The sequence below is a fragment of the Furipterus horrens genome, unplaced genomic scaffold (assembly GCF_987537825.1).
Source record: "Furipterus horrens unplaced genomic scaffold, mFurHor1.1.pri manual_scaffold_11, whole genome shotgun sequence".
NCBI classification, from domain to species: Eukaryota; Metazoa; Chordata; class Mammalia; order Chiroptera; family Furipteridae; genus Furipterus; species Furipterus horrens.
In genome coordinates this window covers 90526646-90546121 of record NW_028327181.1, presented here as the reverse complement: position 1 = coordinate 90546121, position 19476 = coordinate 90526646, and the positions used below count along the sequence as shown (strand labels likewise).

The 19476-nt window shown below is 42.5% G+C and overlaps 1 long non-coding RNA gene across 1 annotated transcript; it reads left to right on the top strand.

The window, feature by feature from the left end:
- Positions 1-73: 73 nt before the first annotated feature.
- Positions 74-11184, top strand: LOC149998833 (uncharacterized). Its single transcript, XR_016514334.1, has 5 exons — positions 74-136; positions 4282-4383; positions 6611-6745; positions 7747-7837; positions 11041-11184. It is a non-coding gene; the product is annotated as an uncharacterized LOC149998833 (long non-coding RNA).
- The last annotated feature ends 8292 nt before the right edge of the window (positions 11185-19476 follow it).

Genomic DNA, 19476 nt, shown 5'->3' with positions numbered 1-19476 from the left:
CAGTAAAGTTGAATTGGTGGATCTGACTGACCTCCTCTTTCCTCATTTTTGAGTCTGTTTCCTTCCAGAAACTTTGAAGTCTCCACATTGCAAAAGCTGTGTAATCAGGAGAGCATACAAGGTTCTCCTGCCCCTTGTAAGTTTTTAAGATCTAATTTTTAGGAGATTTTAGTGCTGCTTCTGTGGGTAGAGGAATTTCTTCAGTTTATACTAATTACAGATATCGCTAAAATCTCTGTACCTGCAAAACTCTATAATTTTTATAAATTTAAGTATCTGAATCAATCAGTAACCTTAGTAGCTGTTGGGAGGTGAAACATGCCCGCAGGCTCCCACCTCAAAGGCTTTGTACTTCTTTTCCTCTTTCCCTACAGTGCTCTTCCCCGTGTTTTTCCGTGGCTTTTCTCTAATGTTAAGTTCTCAGAGAAAGCTTCTTTTACCCACCTTGTGAAAACTTGTGCACGATCCACACGCATATACACACTCCCAAATTTCCTCACTTTTCACTGTAGCAGTTATCACTATTGAGTATTTTGCTGTGTAACAACTTAGCTCCAGAATTTCGTGATTTAAAAATTCATTTGATATTTCTCGTGATTCTGTGAGTTAGGTTGGGCAGTCCTGGTTCGGGCTAGCGTGGCTCTTTAGCTAGGCCGGTCTTGGCTGGGATGCCTTTGCTCCACATGGTCCCCTCTGCCTCAGCAGGTTAGCCGGGGCCTTTTTCACACGGGCCGGGGGTTCCAAAGAGCAGTCAGAGAAAACAGACAGGTCCCAGGGCAAGTGCTTTTCAAGCCTGTGCGCACAGAGCTGACTTCAGCGGAAGCTGATCAGCCATCTGTGACCACCCCCCCCTCCCCCCACCGTGCGCACAGGAACTCTGTGCTGTGCTTCTGGCCCCGAAGCTCCGGGGTATGTCTCCTACCGGCTCTGGCGCCAGAGCCTCTCAGCACCTGGTGGTTCCCCTTCCCATAGGTTAGTGTACTTCATGCTTCACTAATATGGGGGGAACAGTTTAGGCTGGAAATGTATACCCTCATAACCTACTAAGCCATTTTTGGGAGATTTATTGAGATTTTGAACACTTAAATTCTATCCTAACTTGGAGTTTTAATTTGTTGAATTCCCCAAGACTTAGAAAGTTCAAAAAGATTCAGAGAATTTATCTCATATGTTCTCATTCAAATAATGCATCTTCTGAGAACACATTCTTGAACTGCCACAAGCATGTGTTAGATACTGTCTGACTCTGAGTCAGATGATCTGATAGTCACTCTGATATTGCGCGTGGTGTTTGAGTTTTCTTTGGCTTTATGCTGTATCAAAGCCTCACTAGTCAAGATATGTTACTCTTCACTTATTTATTAAGTTTCCAGGAATAAATTGCAATTTCTTAATCTTAATAATTTTAGGAAAATCTACAGCTATTTTGGAGTAGTCTATGACCGAATTTACTAAATAATCCAGTTAAGGATACACACTTCTGAAAGCAAGAAAGGTATACTAATCAAGTTGGCTGCCTTATATGCTTTATATGGGAAAATCTGTTTTATTAGTTTTTTTGTATGTGAGAAAGTGGGATCATTTGGATAGATTATTTTCTGAAGTGGAAGTGTGCTCATTTTATTTTGCAACACAGTGGCTAAGAAAATTAGAATCAGTGGTTTCACTCATCTTACTTGCTTTTCCTTTTCATCTTGTTAAATTCCCCAGTAGCTCTTCTATTACTCAGGGAGTTGCTGTTTTCATTTTCTCCTTAAATGTTTCTGTGTTTCTTTGAAGAACTCACAATAATTTAGTTTCACAGTGTTTTTGCATTACAAATGCAGCTAATGTTTAAAATGAATGGATTATTATAGTCTTAGCACCGATGTACAGCCTACAAAGAACCTTTGTGAGCTGATTTTAGCAGTATTTTCTAAGGACTTCTGCCAGAAACAAACAAAAAAACCCATATATCTTAAGGTCAACCTTTTATTTTGAATGCTTCAGCTGTGTTTAAAATCTGCAAGTTTACAGCCTTTTAAAGCATTTCTTGTATCTAGATATGTCTTCACAATGAAAATTATATTGGATGTTTGAATTATGCTTTCCTGTTTCTACCTTCTCATCTCATCCACAGACCTATAGAGTTTATTTCAACAACTTAATTCTCAATACATGCTGTTAAAATTGATATTACAACACTTCCACTGCACAGTAAGCTCCGTTGGATATCAGGAAGATATTCTAGGTTCCTGTTTGAGGAGAGTTCAGTCCTTTTGGATTTATTCCCACACACTATTCCATCATAGATTTCCAAAATTTATGCTTCTGCGTTCCACCGTGAAAAGTGGCTCTCCTTAAAAATTAGTACTTCCTCTTACCCTACCTAGCTGCATAGGTAGGCTAGAGCCCTTTACTCCATAATGATTTTTAACAAATTGTCCTTTTAGTACTTTTCAAAATGTTTAGATTGATGATAATTCATTTTTGTTATCCAACATAACAAAGTAAGATTTTTCTGATTCTTTGGCTGCTTCTCTGGAAACCAGTTTTGCAAGTTCATGTGTAGTATGTGGAAAACAAGTGTCTGTAAGTGACTACTCAGGGAAGAATTCACTATGATTATTTTGGGAAATTGTGACATTCGTGAAATGGGCTTGGAGAAACTAACATTAAGTGCCTGCTGTGTACCTGTCACTGTGCATGACAGTTATCTATAATTTCTCTTGAAGTAGAGAGACTAAATTACTGAGAATACTCCAAACCAACACACACACAAAAATTAAAGATGACATGAATATAGAAATGGGGATATTTTACAAATGAACTCAAATGCAAAGGCTTAAATTAGTTACTCAAGTCGTGCAGCTAATAAATACATGATGCTGGAAGGATTCTTTTAGCTCCAGTAAATAAAGCAACTTTCAGTTAAGGAGAATAGAATTAGAATAGGGTAGAATGCATTCGGCCTAGGGTGTGGAATACAGACAGGTGACATACCAAGTCCAAGGGCTGCTTGCTCTGATATGACCTGAAGTCCATCAAGATGTATTGGCAGCTTTGGGGAACCAAGTTTTTCTGTTCCCCTATAAAATTGGTCCTTTTATGATGTTGAAAATGATAATGAGTAAGATTAACAGGGTATGTTAATGCTAGCCTGAGTAGTCACTGTTGTGATTTGAAGACACGGGCTGCAAAATACTTAGGGTATATCTGGGATAAAAGACGGTCTGGCTTACGCAGTTTAGTCCACTCAGGGCATCTGGATCTTGGTATAGATGCCACATTTTAGTGTCTGCTTCTCAGCTTTTTAGCTTGTAAATTTGAAGTAGTAAGTGTATATCTGAATGGACACCAGAGGATGGAATTATTCTAACCAAGTTCACAAACCAGAATACCAATTTATTACTATTACCAAGAAAAATATTACTGTACTGTGATCTGATTCCCCTTGTTTATACTAATCAGTGTTGGATTAGTCTGCTAGGGCTACCATAACAATGCCATAGACTAGTTGACTTAAACAACAGACATTTATTTTCTCCCCGTTTCAGAGTCTGGACATATGAAATTGAGGAGCTGACAGGGTTGGGTTCTGATGAGGCCTCTCTTTCTGGCTTGCAGACAGCTGCTTTCTTGTGTCCTCACATGGACTTTCCTCTATGTGCTTGCAGAGAGAGAGGTGTCTGGTGTCTCTTTTCATCTTCTGGTGACACTGGTTCTATTGGATTAGGGCCCCACCCTTACGATCTCATTTAACCTTAACTACTCCAACTACAAATAAAGTAAACACATTGTTCAGGTAAAGATATGGTAGTACTGCCATGTTGTGTCTGTATGCAGTTTTATTTAGTCACGGGTGCAAAGCAGAATTATGTACAGTAGTCCCTCTCTATATGGCTGTTTACTTATCGTGGCCTCACTGTATTGCAGGATTTTTAAGAATATTATATTTATCGTGGATTTTTCACTGTATTGTGGGATTTTGCGGTACTGTATACATATGTTGTTAAAGTTATGTAGGTTTAAGAGTATAGAATGTGTTTAAGAACATAAGTAGTGTTTATAAAAGTGTGGAAAAGGTTAATAAGGGAGTGGGAAAGGTTAATAAGGGACTGGGAAAGCTTTATAGTGTGTGGGAAGGGTTTATAAAGCCTTAAAATATATATAAATACTAAAATAAGTGTAAGGTTCCTACTTCGTGGATTTTCACCTGTCACGGGGGGATCTAGAATGTAATGCCCGTGATAAGTGAGGGAATACTGTAATGTATCACTGGATTTTATTTTGCTTTATTAGCTCCTCAAGAGTTATTGATCTATGAAATGGCAGAGAATGGAAAAAATTGTGACCAGAGACGTGTAGCAATGAACAAGGAACAATATAATGGAAAATTCACAGGTAAAGTATGGCAGTTTGGAGGGAGAAGATCTATGGGTTTAAATTATATGCTTTTCACTGGAATAAAATAGAAATATATCTATTATTTGTTATTTTTATAGTAAAATAATATTCTATGTAATAATACAAGGTTCTTATATAAGATTAATTATATTTTGTTTACTCTTCAGAGTAAATTAAATTATGAGTCCGGGCCTATAAGGTGATTTTTTTTCACAGTGATAGTCGAGGCAGCCTGGCCACCGTCACATTTAGTATTCTAGGTACAAGATTATTATTGTTAATTTTATTGTATGAAAAGTATTTGGTGCCCAATTTCATGATGCTATTTTGTAACTTTAGAGATAGATTATAAATTTACTTATTACAGGAACCCTAAATTATATAATTATCAAAAAAGTCAGAATATGATTATTGTGGATTTATTTCAAAATCTTGAGACAAATTTATATTTTAACCAAATTTGAAATTTGTGGGGTAAATTGCAGTATGTTTGACTCTTATTCATACATATACCCTGAAAATTACAGAATTTATTTATATAGATGATTTAACAAAAATCTTTCCTTTGTATATTAAAGGAAAATGAAAGGTTTTCCTTTTCTGTTCATTGTAATGGATTTCCTTTTAACTTCTAGATTGTTTAGCATCTCAAACACATCACAAATTATACTCCAGTATGGTAATATTATTATAGCAGATATTTTCTTCTATTGGAAGAGGTGTAAGCTATCTGAAACAGTTGCCATATGTTTGCTTTGATCACTGAATGGCCTTGCAGAACACATTTTGTAGCACTGATCTGACTTCTGGGTTACTTTGCCAATAAATTTTACATTGTTTCACTAGGCGTTTCAGGATTAAGAGATAGGCATCGTATATGTCACGGTCTCTCCCATTAGTAGCTTTTACATGTTTTTTTGTCTTTTCAACTAGCACATTTATATATGCTCCCCCTACTGCCTCACCCCCAGAAATTTAAAATTAATGTTTCTATGACATACTCTTCTTTACCACAGGTTTTATTTTTTACTAAATATTTGCCAGAGGTTGTGCTATAACTGTACATGAAGACCTTGTTCTTTATTCAGGATGCTTAGTACTCCATTGTATGAGTATACCATACTAGAATCATCCCTCTGTCCTCTGTTGATAACATTTCAGTTGTTTATAATCTTTTGCTAGGACAAATAATGCCTCATTGAATAAGCTTGTACAAAACTTATTTCTCCTTACACCTAATCATTCTTAAAAATAGAATTATTGGATTACAGGGTACAGTAGGTCCCCTTATTTATGGGGGAAACATTCCAAGAGGATGCCTGAAACCGTGGATAGTACCAAACCCTAAATATGCTGTTTTTCTTTCATGCATTCATATGCTTTATGGCTTCTCTTTGGCGTATCCGAATTATCAGCATCACTAGTCTTGTGCTTTGAAGCTATTATCAAGTTAAATAAGAATTACTTGAACACCAGCACTGTGGTAACTGCAGTAGTCCATCTGGTGACTGAGACAGCTACGAAGTGACTAGTGAGCAGGTAGCAGAGACAGCACGGTCAGCGCCAGATTTCATCGCATTACTCACAACAGTGCGCAATTTAAAACCTATGAATTGCTGATCTCTGGAATCAGACCAAGGCTGACCATGGGTACTGAAAGTGGAACCATGTATAAGGTGGGGCTACTCTATGTGTATTGCAATTTTGATAGATGATGACAATAATAACTAACCTTAATTGTGCCCTTAACTAAGGGTCAAACTTCTGAGAGCTTTACTATATGAATTAATTTAATCTTTATCATGACCCTATAAAGTAAGTACTATTTTCGTCTTCATTTCAGAGAGAGATAACTGAGGCATAGACAGGTTAACCAACTTGCCCAAGGTCACAGGACTAGTTAAGCGCCAAGACCAGGATTTGGAACGAAGTAATTTGCCTTCACATTTTGAGCTCTAAATCACTTTGCTCTACGATATAAGCTAAATTGCACTCCGTAGAGGTGGGATAATGTAGTATTCCAGTAATGTACAAAAGAGAAACTTGTGTCCTAACAGTAAGATAATTGCATAAAAAATGTTAAGAGTTGTCCTAGTGTGAACCACATTGTTTTTTTGAGGTTCATATGCCGTCATTCAAATGTGGGATGGGAAAGTAGACGAATTATGAAAGTGATTGGAAAAAGCGAGCATTTTGTTTTAATTTCCGCACTAATGTTTTTCAGATCCCTCTTCAATGAATGAAAAGAAGAAGAGGGATCGGGAAGAAAGGCAGAATATTGTCCTGTGGAGACAGCCACTCATTACCTTGCAGTATTTTTCTCTGGAAATCCTAGTAATCTTGAAGGATGGACCTCAAAGTAAAGAGTCTTCCATAATCTTTTATATAACTCTTATTTACTAATTTTAGAAATCTTCAGCAAGCTCCTACTCCCTGCCACCTGCTTTATGAAATGGATTGAATTTAGAATGTTATGGGACTATATTTATTTTCCTTTCCTATAGTTTGCAGAAAAATAGGTTAAGGGAACATACTATTGACAGTTGACCGCTATCTCATGTTGAATCTTTTATGCAAAACAGAATACTGAAAACGAGATTTTTTTTCTGGCTTTGCTTTAAGGAGGAAGACCTGTGTATATTGAATACACTGATTCTTTAGTAGGACAAGGTTCAGGATACGTGGCACTGTTACTGACAGTTTGAGCCAATGAGAAAAGACTGCCAAGAAAATGTGTTCTATCTTGAATTTAGTACTTGTAAGCCCTATTTCAGACATCATAAAGAGGAAGTGGAACTTTTACTTGCCTTATCATTTTTGGCTTGCCTTTCCAAGTTATTATCTATAATATCTTGCATTTTTATTATACTTACAATTAATAAAACATTTTGTAACATTTTTCAGTTCATTTGATCTTTAAAGCAACTCCATAAAGAAGCTAAAACAAGTATATGATTATCATGATTTTTAAAACAAGAAACAGAATCAGACTGGTTAAGTGTCTTACTCCAAGTGCAGTATTTAAGAAACTTGGGATTCTGACCCAAGTCTTCTGACTTGAAGGCCAGTGCTCTCCAGTGTATTACAGTGCTTCTCCTAATTAGAAGTTTGGTGTAAATAAGATTAGTCTTTGGATAAGGGAATAAAATTGAGTTCTGTACCCATGTATCTTCCCTGGACCCCTTCTATACCCCAAGAGACCATAGTGATTAAGGACAAAAGAGCTCATCCCAGAAAGAACTGATCCTGTAGCTGAGCTAAAAAAACCGAACTGCTTTGACAGGATATTGTTTTTGAGAATGATCAATCCTGAAAATGAAACTAAGCTATTTCATTAATTTTTTAAAATATGTTTTTAAGATTATGGCATCGTCAAAACACTGTGGTGTCTTGTTTACTGCTGCTCGCTGTGCTTATAGCTACGTATTATGTCGAAGGAGCACATCAGCAGGTAAGAGGTTCGGTAACTGCGTTTCTGTTCTTTTACCTTTCCGCATCCCAGCTTCAAAATGGGACTCCTGCGGATGTCATAGGGTTTCTACTCTTAATGTTTTTAGGCTTGATTTTGCTTTTTAAATTTATCTGAAAGTATTATTCCATAGATGTATTGAACGTTCCACATTGGCACACATTGGCACACAACCTGCCAAGTCTCTTAACCCACCTGCATTCCAGGTGCCTGCCTAAATTTAAGCACAGAGCAAGAATTATTTTTCTGTATAGGGCCTTTTGTTCTGGGGGGCGGGGATGTGTGGAAGCAGTGACCAAGCTAATGCTTTGGTGGGTAAGTGGAGAAGGGCATGTCCCGATGAAGACCTGTTAGCCGTGGGTTTTAATCACGCTCACCTGTGATGGTAGCAAGACCACGAGCACACAAAGAGGTAGAGAGGGGGACTTCCGGCCAAGATGGAGGCTTAGACGCACATGCTCTGCTTCCCTCTACAACTAGAGAGGAATACAACTACTTTAAAACAAAAGATAACTAGAAATTCCAGAAAATAAAACTACACGGAAGCCCAACGTATGAAGTTATAAACCAGCGGCGCTCTTTGGGCAGGTAGGACGAGCGAAAGGGGGCGGTGCTGTTTGCGGCCGCACCAGGGACAGCGGCAGGGAGAGCAATCCCAGCGGCAGGGAGGACAATCCCGGCTGCAGTCAAACCCCGGCGGCTCGCAACCCCAACGCTGGAAGAAGCAGCCACCACATCGCCTCGAACAGTGAGGCCCAGGGGGCAGGAGGACAGATCCCCCGTCTCCTAGCGGAATAACTGTGTGAATCCATCTTGGACCCCCGCCCCCACACAAACCGCCACAGGGCTGCGAAATAGGTTGCGGATCGCCAGTGGACGCTGGGCAGTGACGACAAAGCGCCGGCGAGAAAGGTTGCGGATCGGCGCAGGTCGCTGGGTTGTGACGAGTACGCAGGCACTGCCCCCTACAGCCGGCCCAAGAAAACAAAACGCATCTGTCAAAATGAGGCAGACAACTATAGAAATCCCGGTGGCGCAGCTCACCAGGCAACAGATGAGGAATCTGACAGATGAACAAATAAGAAACCTGTCAGCGGCTCAGTTCAGGGCCATTGTTATCAGGTGGCTTACAGAATTAACAAAAGATCTGGAAAAAAATGAGAAAGAATCGAAAAACACGCATACTGAAAGGAACAAAACCAATACGAGACAGATGGTGAGGAAATAAAATCCAGAGTTCAAATCAACAAACCAGAACACAAAGAAGGAACAAACAGTCAACCAGTGCAGAGAGAAAAAACGGGAAGCAAGGAAAGTGATGAGAGGATCAGAAACCTCTGGGACAGCTATAAAAGGCCCAACATAAGAATCATTGGTTTGCCAGAGGGCGAAGAAGATGAACTAGAAATTGAAAAATTAAGTGAAAATATAATAAAGCAGAACTTCCCTAACTTGGGGAAGGAAACAGACTTACAGGTCCAGGAAGCACAGAGAGTTCCAAAACAACTGGACCCAGGGAGAACCACTCCAAGACACATTATAATCAAAATGTCAAAAGTTAAAGAGAGAATCTTAAAAGCAGCAAGAGAGAAGAAAAGAATCATGTACAAAGGGGTCCCAATTAGACTATCAGCTGACTTCTCAAGGGAGACCCTGCAGGCAAGAAGGGACTGGCAAGAAATATTCAAAGTAATGAAAATCCAAAACCTACAGCCACGAATACTCTATCCAGCGAAATTGTCATTCAGAATAGAAGGGCAGAGAAGGTGTTTCCAGGGCAAAATAAAACTGAAAGAGCTCATTAGATCCAAACCACTGTTATATGAGATGTTAAAGGGACTGGTTTAGAAAAAGGAGGATCAAAACTATGAATACTAAAATGAAAACTGCATCACAAGAAACAACAACAGAAGCTAGGGAATTGAAACAAAGGCAAACTAAACAGGCAACAAGAGTAGATAAAGAACTATAGGTATGGGGAGCATATTGGGGGGAGGTCAGCAGGGAGGGGGAAGGGGGAGAGGGAGGGAGATGATATAGGAATTAAGGAGCATGGTAGGAGGGAATGGAATAGACAGAGGTTGAGAAGAACTATATGCACAACTAATGGACATGGTCTAAAAGGGGGGACAACTGGAGGTAGGGGGGCCACCGGGTGGAGGGGAGAAGAGGGAAGGGAAATTGGGACAAATGTAACATTATAATCAAAAAAACACATTAAAAAAAAAATAGAGAGGGGAAGCCTCGTGCTCCCTCTGCATCTGAGCAGGACATGGTGGGGACCATGAACGTGAGGAATCGCAGTAGATCTGCAGCGAGTGTAACTGAGTGGGGTCTTCCAGCCTTGGTTTTTCTTCAGTACCTGGCAACTGGCCCTTGGGGATCAAGGGAATCATCCTAAATATAGTTACTCTATTTCACGCTGTGGAATGTCCTGAGTCAATAACACCCTTTAAAAACATACCTTTTCTCCTTTTGTTGTGTTGCCAATCAGGTTTAAGTTGGGGTTTATTTTTCTCCTCTCTGAACAACATTCCGATATTTGCTGGTTCCCAACTTATTTGACTGGCATGTAGGGCTTTGGACTGACAAAAAGCTGTCCCATGAGTCCTTCATAATCAAAAATGGTCTCTTCTTTTTTGACAGATGTAGTATATTTAACAAATGCAGAAGGCTCTTTCATGAGAGCATTACAAGAGCATTTAAAGAGTGAACCCAAAGGGGAGAAAATTGGAACTGTTGTAACAATATAATCAATAAAAAACATTTAAAAAATAAAATAAAAAAAAGAGGAGAGAAAAAAAAAGAGAGAAAAGAGAAAATAAAATAAAATAAAGAGTGAACCCTAAGGGATTAGTAAATGAGAACTGTTAAAAAATACAGTTCCAGAAATTTCATATTAAGATTTTTATAATGTAGTTTTTGTTGAACTAAAATGAATATAATGAAGTGTAAGGTCACCATAACGATAAAATTTATTTAGGAAGCCTAATGTATTGTCACTTGTTTCTCTTATGTGTATTTAGTCAAGGTTCGGTGTTTGGGTTTTTGTTTGTTTGTTTTGTTTTTCCTTCTTATTTCCAAAATATTATTTAGAGAAATTTGGGGGTTAGAAGCTTAAGAATGCAAAATAAATTTGACTCTCCATTGTGTGTGTGAAATTATTAGTGACTTACATTTTCCAGGAGAAAACCAGAGGCTGAAAGAAATCCTCCTGTGCTATATCACAACAGCCACGCTCGACCCACTGGTGCCTGTAACTGTGGAAGGAAACAAGCACCTCGAGATGATCCCTCTGATATCAAGGCAGCTAACTTTTATCAGGTGGACTGGATTTTTTTCTTGTTTTTTTTTTTTTCCTTTTTTTCCTGTTAACTACCAATTGAGTAAAATCATATTTTCAGAAGTAAAATATCTAGAAAAATAAATGTGACTGCTGTGTGGTATGTAAACAAGGGAAAGTTATTGACATGTACTTATTTGCTTACTCATTAATTGTTGATCTTTTCTGAATGAAGACTTTTTTTGTGTTATATTAAATGAAAAACTCTATAGCCCCCACCCAACCCCGCCCCGCTCACTTCTTCCTTTATAGCTTCTGGAAGAAAAAGGTTATGGAAAATTGGATTGTATCAATTTCCCAATATTTGCACTAATGCTAGTGTGGCATCAAGATGTTTAATAGACCCTGAAACAGACTGGTCACTGTGCCCTGTGTACTGGTACTTGTAATCTGTTATTGTCAACTGTAATCCGAGTGCCTAAAAGCTATTGATGATTCATAAATTTTGACCTTGTATCTCCCATGCATACCCTTCTCAATGAAAAACATGAAGGACAGAGGTCTTGTGCTATCCTCCACCAGAGGGAACAGCCGCCTCCCTTATCCCCCAGACAAAATACAGTGTCCTGGATAGATTTGTTCCGCCGTGGTTGTGAGACCTCTGCTGGACAGAATAGTTTCCATCCAAGCCTAGGGCGTTGGAGGCAACTCTGCCTTATGCACCAAATAAAGCTATTCCTGGAAAGAGAAGTGCAGTTATAATGGGAAGAGGAGGACGGGGAGATGACACAGCTCAAGCATCTGTTGGCTTTGAATATGAAGACTCTTGAGGTCAGAGGTTTATGTGCTCAGGGCCTGACAAAGTAGTGAAAGTACTAGGAAGTGGACCAAAGGAATCAGCTGTAAAAGCCCTGAATAGTGATATGCCCTTATATATGCTGTCATTGTCTCAGGGCGGAGGGCTAAAACCACATTATGCTCAACTTACGGGGCTTTTTGTTGTGGTTCCTGATGCTCCTTTGCAGATATTACTAATGCCTCAGGTGAGAAATTGGCCCTTTCCGTATTCAGAAACAAAAATGCTGTTGCCAGTGTTTGGGTTACTTTTTTTCCTTAATTTTATTTATTGATTTTAGAGGAGGAGGAATGTTGATTTGTTGTTCCACTTATTTGTGTATTAATTGATTATTTGCCTCTTGTGTGTCCTGACCGGAGATCAAACCTGCAACCTTGGCACATTGGGACAGCCGTGAGCAGGGCAGGCAAGTTCCTGCCCCAGTGGAGCTTATATGCCCGTGGGAGCAGGAAGACAGGAAACCAGGGGACAAGTGATTCTTGTCATTTATGACTGAGAGTGCCTGAGAGACTTCCATTTCTTACAATAGGATGAACTGGGCACCTGCAACCTTCCAATACAAACCACCTACAAATGCTGGGTAGAATATAGCAGACACCCCATAATAGACAGGTACAGCGGCAGTGGTAAAAAATGGAGGGACATCATCAGGCATGAGGCGGGGCTTGGCTCCGCACCGTGGGGAGCAGGAAAACCCAAGGCAAAGAGTGAACTACAATGAACCTAAGTTCCTGTCAGCCTGAGGGTTGAGGCGAAGACACCTCCTCTCAGGAGGAACCGACCTCCAACCCAGACATCTCAGCAATCCCATAAATAAAGCTGTTCAGACAGGAGCCCACACTCCAAGCTATACACCGAGCAAGGAAATAAGCAACTGTGAGTGAGAGTCTGCCAAAACATGAGCAGCAGATTTTGGTCCCTGTGAATTTCATCTCATGGAGTTACCAGAGAACCAAAAAGTGTGTATACTTAACATGTTTAAAGTGATATAAGAGGGAGTTAAATATGTCTAAAGAAGTAGATATTGGATTGGTGGTCAAGGAACATCCTATGAGGAAAAGACTTTTTTTTTTTTTAAGTATATTTTATTGATTATGTTGTTACTGTAGTTTCAATTTTTCCCCCTTTGTTTCCCTCTGCCCAGTACCCCCCTTTCCCTCCAGCAATCCCACCCCCCTTAGTGCATGTCCATGGGTTAGTGCATGTCCATGGGTCATGCATATAAGTTCTTTGGCTTCACTCTTTCCTATATTATTCTTAACATCCCCCTGTCTATTTTGTACCAACTGATTATGCTTCTTAATCCCTGCACCATTTCCCCATTTCTCCCCCTCCCCACTCCCAGCTGATAACCCTCCAAATGATCCCCATACCTATGATTCTGTTCCTATTCTGATTTGCTTAGTTGGATTTTGTGTTTATTTTTTAGATTCAGTTGTTGATAGTTGTGAGTTTGTTGTCATTTTAGTGTTCATAGTTTTGATCTTCTTTTTCTTAAGTAAGTCCCTTTGACATTTCATATAATAATGGCTTGATGATGATGAACTCCTTTAGCTTCACCTTGTCTGGGAAGCACTTCATCTGCCCTTCCATCCCAAATGATAGCCTTGCTGGATAGAGTAATCCTGGTTGCAGGTTGCCTTTCATCACATTGAATACTGCTTGCCAGTCCCTTCCTGCCTGCAAAGTGTCCTCTGAGAAATCAGCTGATAGTCCTACAGGCACCCCCCTGTAGGCAACTCTCCACCTGTCTCTTGCTGCCCCCAGGACTCTGTCTTTATCTTTCACCTTTGGCATCTCAATCATGATGCATCCTGGTGTGGTCCCTATGGGTCCAGCTCACCCGGGACCCTCTGTGCTTCCCGGACCTGTATGTCCATCACCTTTGCAAAATTTGGGAAGTTTTCCTCATATTTTTCAATTCTTGCTTCCTCTTTCTGCACTAGTTGACTGTTTTTTTCTTCCTTATGTTCCAAATCATTGATTTAAACCCCAGTTTCCTTCCCTTCACCATTGGTTTTGTGTGGATTTTCCTTTGTTTCACTTAGCATAGCCTTCGCTTCTTCTCTTATGTGTTTGCCATACTCAAGCATATCTGTCAAGCCTGTGAGCATCTTTATCACCAGTGTTTTGAATTCTACATCTGTTAGGTGGCTATCTCCTCATCTGTTAAGTTGGCTATCTCCTCGTCGCTTAGTTATCCCACTGGAACCTTGATCCGTTCCCCCTTTTGGGCCATACTTCTCTGTCTCCTCATTCTGATAGGCTCCTGTGTTTGTTTGCCTCCACGTCCCAGGTAGAGCTGTCGCTCCTGTTATGTTGTAAGGGCTGGAGCCTTAGGGATTCATCAGTACAGGGCAATCAGTTTCACCACTTGTGGCGCTGTATGTGGGGGAGGGGTCTGAGAGGGAACAATGCCGCCCGCCCAGCACTTGCCTCTTTTCCAGGCACCTCTCCCACTTCCGCCCTGGACTGATGCCCCTCTAGCTGCTGCCCTGGCTGTCATTCCCAGAGTGGGTGGGCCTGCGGACATTCTAGGACTATGGGGGCCCTTTAAACAAGAGAACTCTGCTGAGAGACCGGCAGTTTCTGCCTCCACCCCAACCCCCACTGGTCTGCACAGTCAGAAGCAATGAGGCTTTATTTTCCCCGGTGCTGGGACCATGAGCTGCGAAGTCTGGTGAGGAGCTGGGAACACATCCCAGGTGTTCCTCCTGACTTTTTAAAATGTGTGACTGTGCTTTCCGCCAGCCCGCTGCTGCCACCGCTGCTGCCACCAGCACACCGCATCCTCTCTGCCCCGGCTCCGCCCCTCCTACCTGTCTGGATGAGTATTTCTTCTTTATCTTTGTTTGCTGGACTTCCATGCAGTTTGATTTTCTGGACCTTCTGGCTGTTTCTAGTTTTGAGTTAGTTGTACTCCTTAGTTGTGGAGGGAGACGCAGTGTGTCTGTCTACACCTCCATCTTGGCCAAAAGTTCAAGGAAAAGACTTTTGAGATAAGACTTGAGTGAGGAGGAGGAGCCGGCCATGCAGATGGCAGAGAAGAGCATCCCAGGCAGAGGAAACAGCAAGTGCAAAGGCCCTGAGGCAGGACTAAACTTGGCCCACTGAGGAGTGGAAACAGGCCAGTATGTTGGCTGGGATGACCTTGAAGGAGTGTGGTGAGGGAGAGAGAGGAAGGGGCCCAGGATCTTGGTGATGGGCCCTGTAGGCCCTGGGGAGAAGTCTGACTTGTATTTTAAATGTAATGCAAAGTCCTCGGGGCTTAAACAGGAGCTTGACATGGTCTAATCTGCATTTTTAGAAGATCACTTTGGTCACCTTGTGGAGAAAGAATGGTGACAGGTCCCTGTTAGGACCCAAGATTTCTACTCTAATCATCTCTAGAAGAAGCTCCTCACCCAGCATGGGGCCCCAGGGGAGTAAATGAGGCAGTTAGTGTGTGAGATGGCTATGGGGGTGGAAGCTGGTTGGGGAGGTGATATTGATCAGTGAACTCAGCCAGAGAGGCAGAAATAAGGAGCTAAGCCTGAATAGCCCACTCTGACCAAGCCCCATTGCCCAAATTAGTGACTTAATTTATTGATTCACTTATTCAGTAAGATAGCAATCCTACCTAACCACTGGGGACAAAGAGGTGAGAGGCCCAGTCTCTGCCCCCAAAGAGTTTGCAATAAACAAACAATGACAACTCCTGGGAAAGGTTCTGAGCCTGGGAAAGCCCTGAGAGTATAGAGGAAGGGTGAGTGCCTATTTGCAGGGAGGAAAGTGTCAGGAATAATTAATTTCTTAGAGAAGGGGACATGAACTGCTCCTCCCCTCTACCTCCCAGGACCCGACACATCTCCCAGTGAACCTTTTTGTTCCCCTTCCTATAAAAGGCAGAATGTGAGGTGGTTGTACCTCTCCCAGAGAGAGCGCCCCCCCCCACTTCCCTGCAGTCCCCTAAGGTAAATGACAATAACCACAAGCCTTGGATCTGGGTCTCTTTCACTTCCACTCCGTTGTTTAATGATGTCAGTGGGGCAGGAATCATTACCCCATTTCACAGGTGAAGAAATTGAGGCTCACAAAGGGGCTGAATAGACACTTCTCCAAAGAGGACATACAGATGGCCAATAGACATATGAAAAGATGCTCAACATCACTAGCCATCAGAGAGATGCAAATTATAATCACAATGAGATACCATCTCACACCTGTCAAAAGGGTTATCATCAATAAATCAACAAACAACAAGTGCTGGTGAGGATGTGGAGAAAAGGGGACCCTCATGCATTGTTGGTGGGAATGCAGACTGGTGCAGCCACTGTGGAAAGCAGTGTGGAGATACCTCAAAAAATTTGAAATGGAACTGCCTATGATCCAATGATTCCACTTCTGGGAATTTATCCAAAGAAACCCGAAACACTAATTCAAAAGAACATAAGCACCCCTATGTTCATTGCAGTGTTATTTACAATTGGCAAGATTTGGGAGCTGCCCAAGTGTCCATCAGTGAATGAGCAGATAAAAAAGCTGTCGTGCATTTACACAATGGAATACTACTCGGCTGGGAAAACCAAGGAAATCTTACCCTTTGCGACAGCATGGATGGACCTGGAAAACATTATGCTAAGTGAAATAAGCCCATCAGAGACAGACAATACCATGCGATTTCACTCATATGTGGAATCTAATAAACAAACTGAACAAGCGAAATAGTGACAGACTCATAGAAAGCAAGCAGGCTGACAGCCGTGGGGTGCAGGAGGGCTGGATGTTGGGGGTGGTGGAGGGATTGAACAAAAGAGAAAAACAGAAAAAACTCATGGACATGAACAGCAATGTGGTGACGGCCGGGGAGAGGGTGGCTGGAGGGAGGTGGAGGAGAGCAAGGGAGGAATAAATGGCGGCAGACGGAGATGTGACCTGGGGCTGTGCACACACAATGCAGTGTACAGTGATGTGTTGTGGAGTTGTGCACCTGAACCCTATATAATTTGTTAACCAGTGTCACCCCAATCAATTCAATAAAAAAAGAAGAAGAAAAAAGAAACTGAGGCCTAGAGAAGTTAAGTGCCTGATCCCAGGCCTCCCAGGGAAGAGAAGGCTGGGCCCATGGAACTGAGTCTTCTGTTTCAGTGCTCTTGAGAGGATGGGCTGCGTGTGGCCTTCCTCTGTGCCTGCTGCCCGCACTCCCAGCCCCACTCGGACCCAACTGCCCTCTGCTCGCCACCAGAGCCCCCAAGTGCAAGAGGCAGTGACAGCGGAGCCTTGGCCAGGAGCAGGGAAACTCGGGGCCAGCACACCAACTTCCCTGGCCTGTTGGGCAACCCAACTTCTTCTCCACCAGTTCCCAGGGAAGAGTCCCCTGGAATGGGGTGCACGAAGCCAACTTTATAAAATTCTCCACAACCAGCCAAGTGGAACCTATTTTCCCTCACAATGCAATTAACGGCACCAACATTTACAAAATATGATTACAAGCGCTTTGGTTAAGTAAAGTATATTAGATAGCAGCGAGGGGTTGATCTTAATGTGCATTTTTCGAGAGACTTGCATTTTCTTTGTGCAAATAAAGAGGCCCTAAATTCTCCATAGGCACTAAAATCAATGCAGTGGAACCATGATAACAAACACAGGCTCCACTTTTTGCTACATCCCCCAATTAATTAAGCCTTTCACGGGCATGTAATTAGGAACATTAGCAAGTCATAAAATTGCCCTGAGTCTTTAAATTATGTGCTGGCCCTCAGCAATTTGTTTTTAATTCCTTCTGAAGACAATGGCACTGTGGGGCCCAATAGATCTTCATAGTGGCCCACTGTGCTCTCCTTTATTGCGGCAGGGCCAGCCTGCTGGGGCTCCCCTCCAGACACCTGGGGTGCCCCACTTGGGCTCCCGGGGCTCAGGACTGCGGTGGGACTCCAGCTCGCTCTTTCTTCCTCTTTCTTCCCACTTCCCTTTCTTTCTTCTTTGTTTCTACTTCTGCTTTATTTCTCCTTCCTTCCTCCCTCCTCTCTCTTCCTTCTCTGTTTCCTTCTTTTTTCTCTTCTCCTTTTGATTTCTTTAAGCTTCTCCTGTCTTTCTTTCTCTCCTTCCTTCTCCTTCACTGCTTTCCTCTCTCTCTCCCTCCCCTCCCTCCTCTTTCCTTGCTCCTCCACACACACCCCCCTTCCTGGGCCACAGCACCAGGCCGCTCCTTCCCCTTCCCATGATCCCTTGGGGACAGGCTGGGCGCACAGGGCTGCTTCCCTTCCCCCACCCTCTTGCAGGACCCAGCTCCTGGCGCCTCTATTTCCAACCATGTTGTAAAGGACCTCGGAGGCCATCTAGCCTGACCTGCCACTTCTATGATTTGTGGCATCAGTTGTCCTCCTTGGGAGCCAAACCCTGAAGCAATCTGGAGGTGTTGGAGGGAGTGCGGGGCAGGGGTTATGACCCCACTCCCACCCTCCTTCCTCCTCTGAGGGAAGGGGAAGTGCGAGGCAGTGCAAAGGGCTGTGGTGTTTGCCTGGCGGGCATAATGCCCCCTGAAAGGCACTGGCCTTCCACTCATCTGCCAGGGCTCCCTGGGACCTAAGGGAGTGGTGAACCCTGCTCCTCATTCATGCACCACCCAGACTCCCCTCTCCCTGCAAAACTGTTGCTCTTCCAAGCCTGCGGTCACCAGCTTCAGGACTTAGGGCAATTAGGTCTTTGAGTTTAGGTGTTCTAGAACCTGCCCTGCCCTTATATCTTCCACCCAGGCCTGCCTTTTCTGCCAGTCGGCGGTTTCTAACTTATGAATCGAGATCAACTAGATCTTGATGTGGTGCCAGGAGTGGCAGGCCCATTGGCACAATCCATCCCTTCTCTAGGGTTTGCTGAGATTCTGGATCTAGTACAAGTGGGGCCCCCTTCCCCTTCCCCTTCCTCTGTGTGCCAACATCCCCTCCTCACTCCTGGAGATCACAAGGCTTCTGGGAAATCTTGGAATCCCCAAGGTTTTGAACTGGGAAGAGCGTTACAAAAGAACAAACTAAGGCCCCTACCAAGCCAAAATCCAGGACGAAAAGACCTGCTTGCTCAGCAGCCAACCACTGTAACCATCTCTTGTTCACAGCCACTGTGGGGTCTGGGGCTCTGCTCTGTTTCTGTCTTTTCTGAGCTCCTTCTCTCTCACCAAGAACTCGCTCTTTCTCTCTGTTTTTCTCCAGTGCAATAGACATCACTAGTGCTCAGTGGCATTTGGGGTTCTACTTGCCTTCTGAGCATATGGCAAGATTGCACTTGCTGTTCCACCGAGATTAGGCATAGCAGTGTGACTTGGTTGGGCCCATGAAGTGTGAGCAGAAGTGGCATTTGTCACTTCCAGGTACAAATATTTAAGAGCGTTCTTCCCCTGACCTAAGCACTTGTTGGTAGGGAGGTGCCGTGAAGGAACAGGCCTGGAATACTCAGTCCCCATGTGGTGCCAGCTGCTCTGAAGAATTGCCCAGACCCAACTAAAAATTT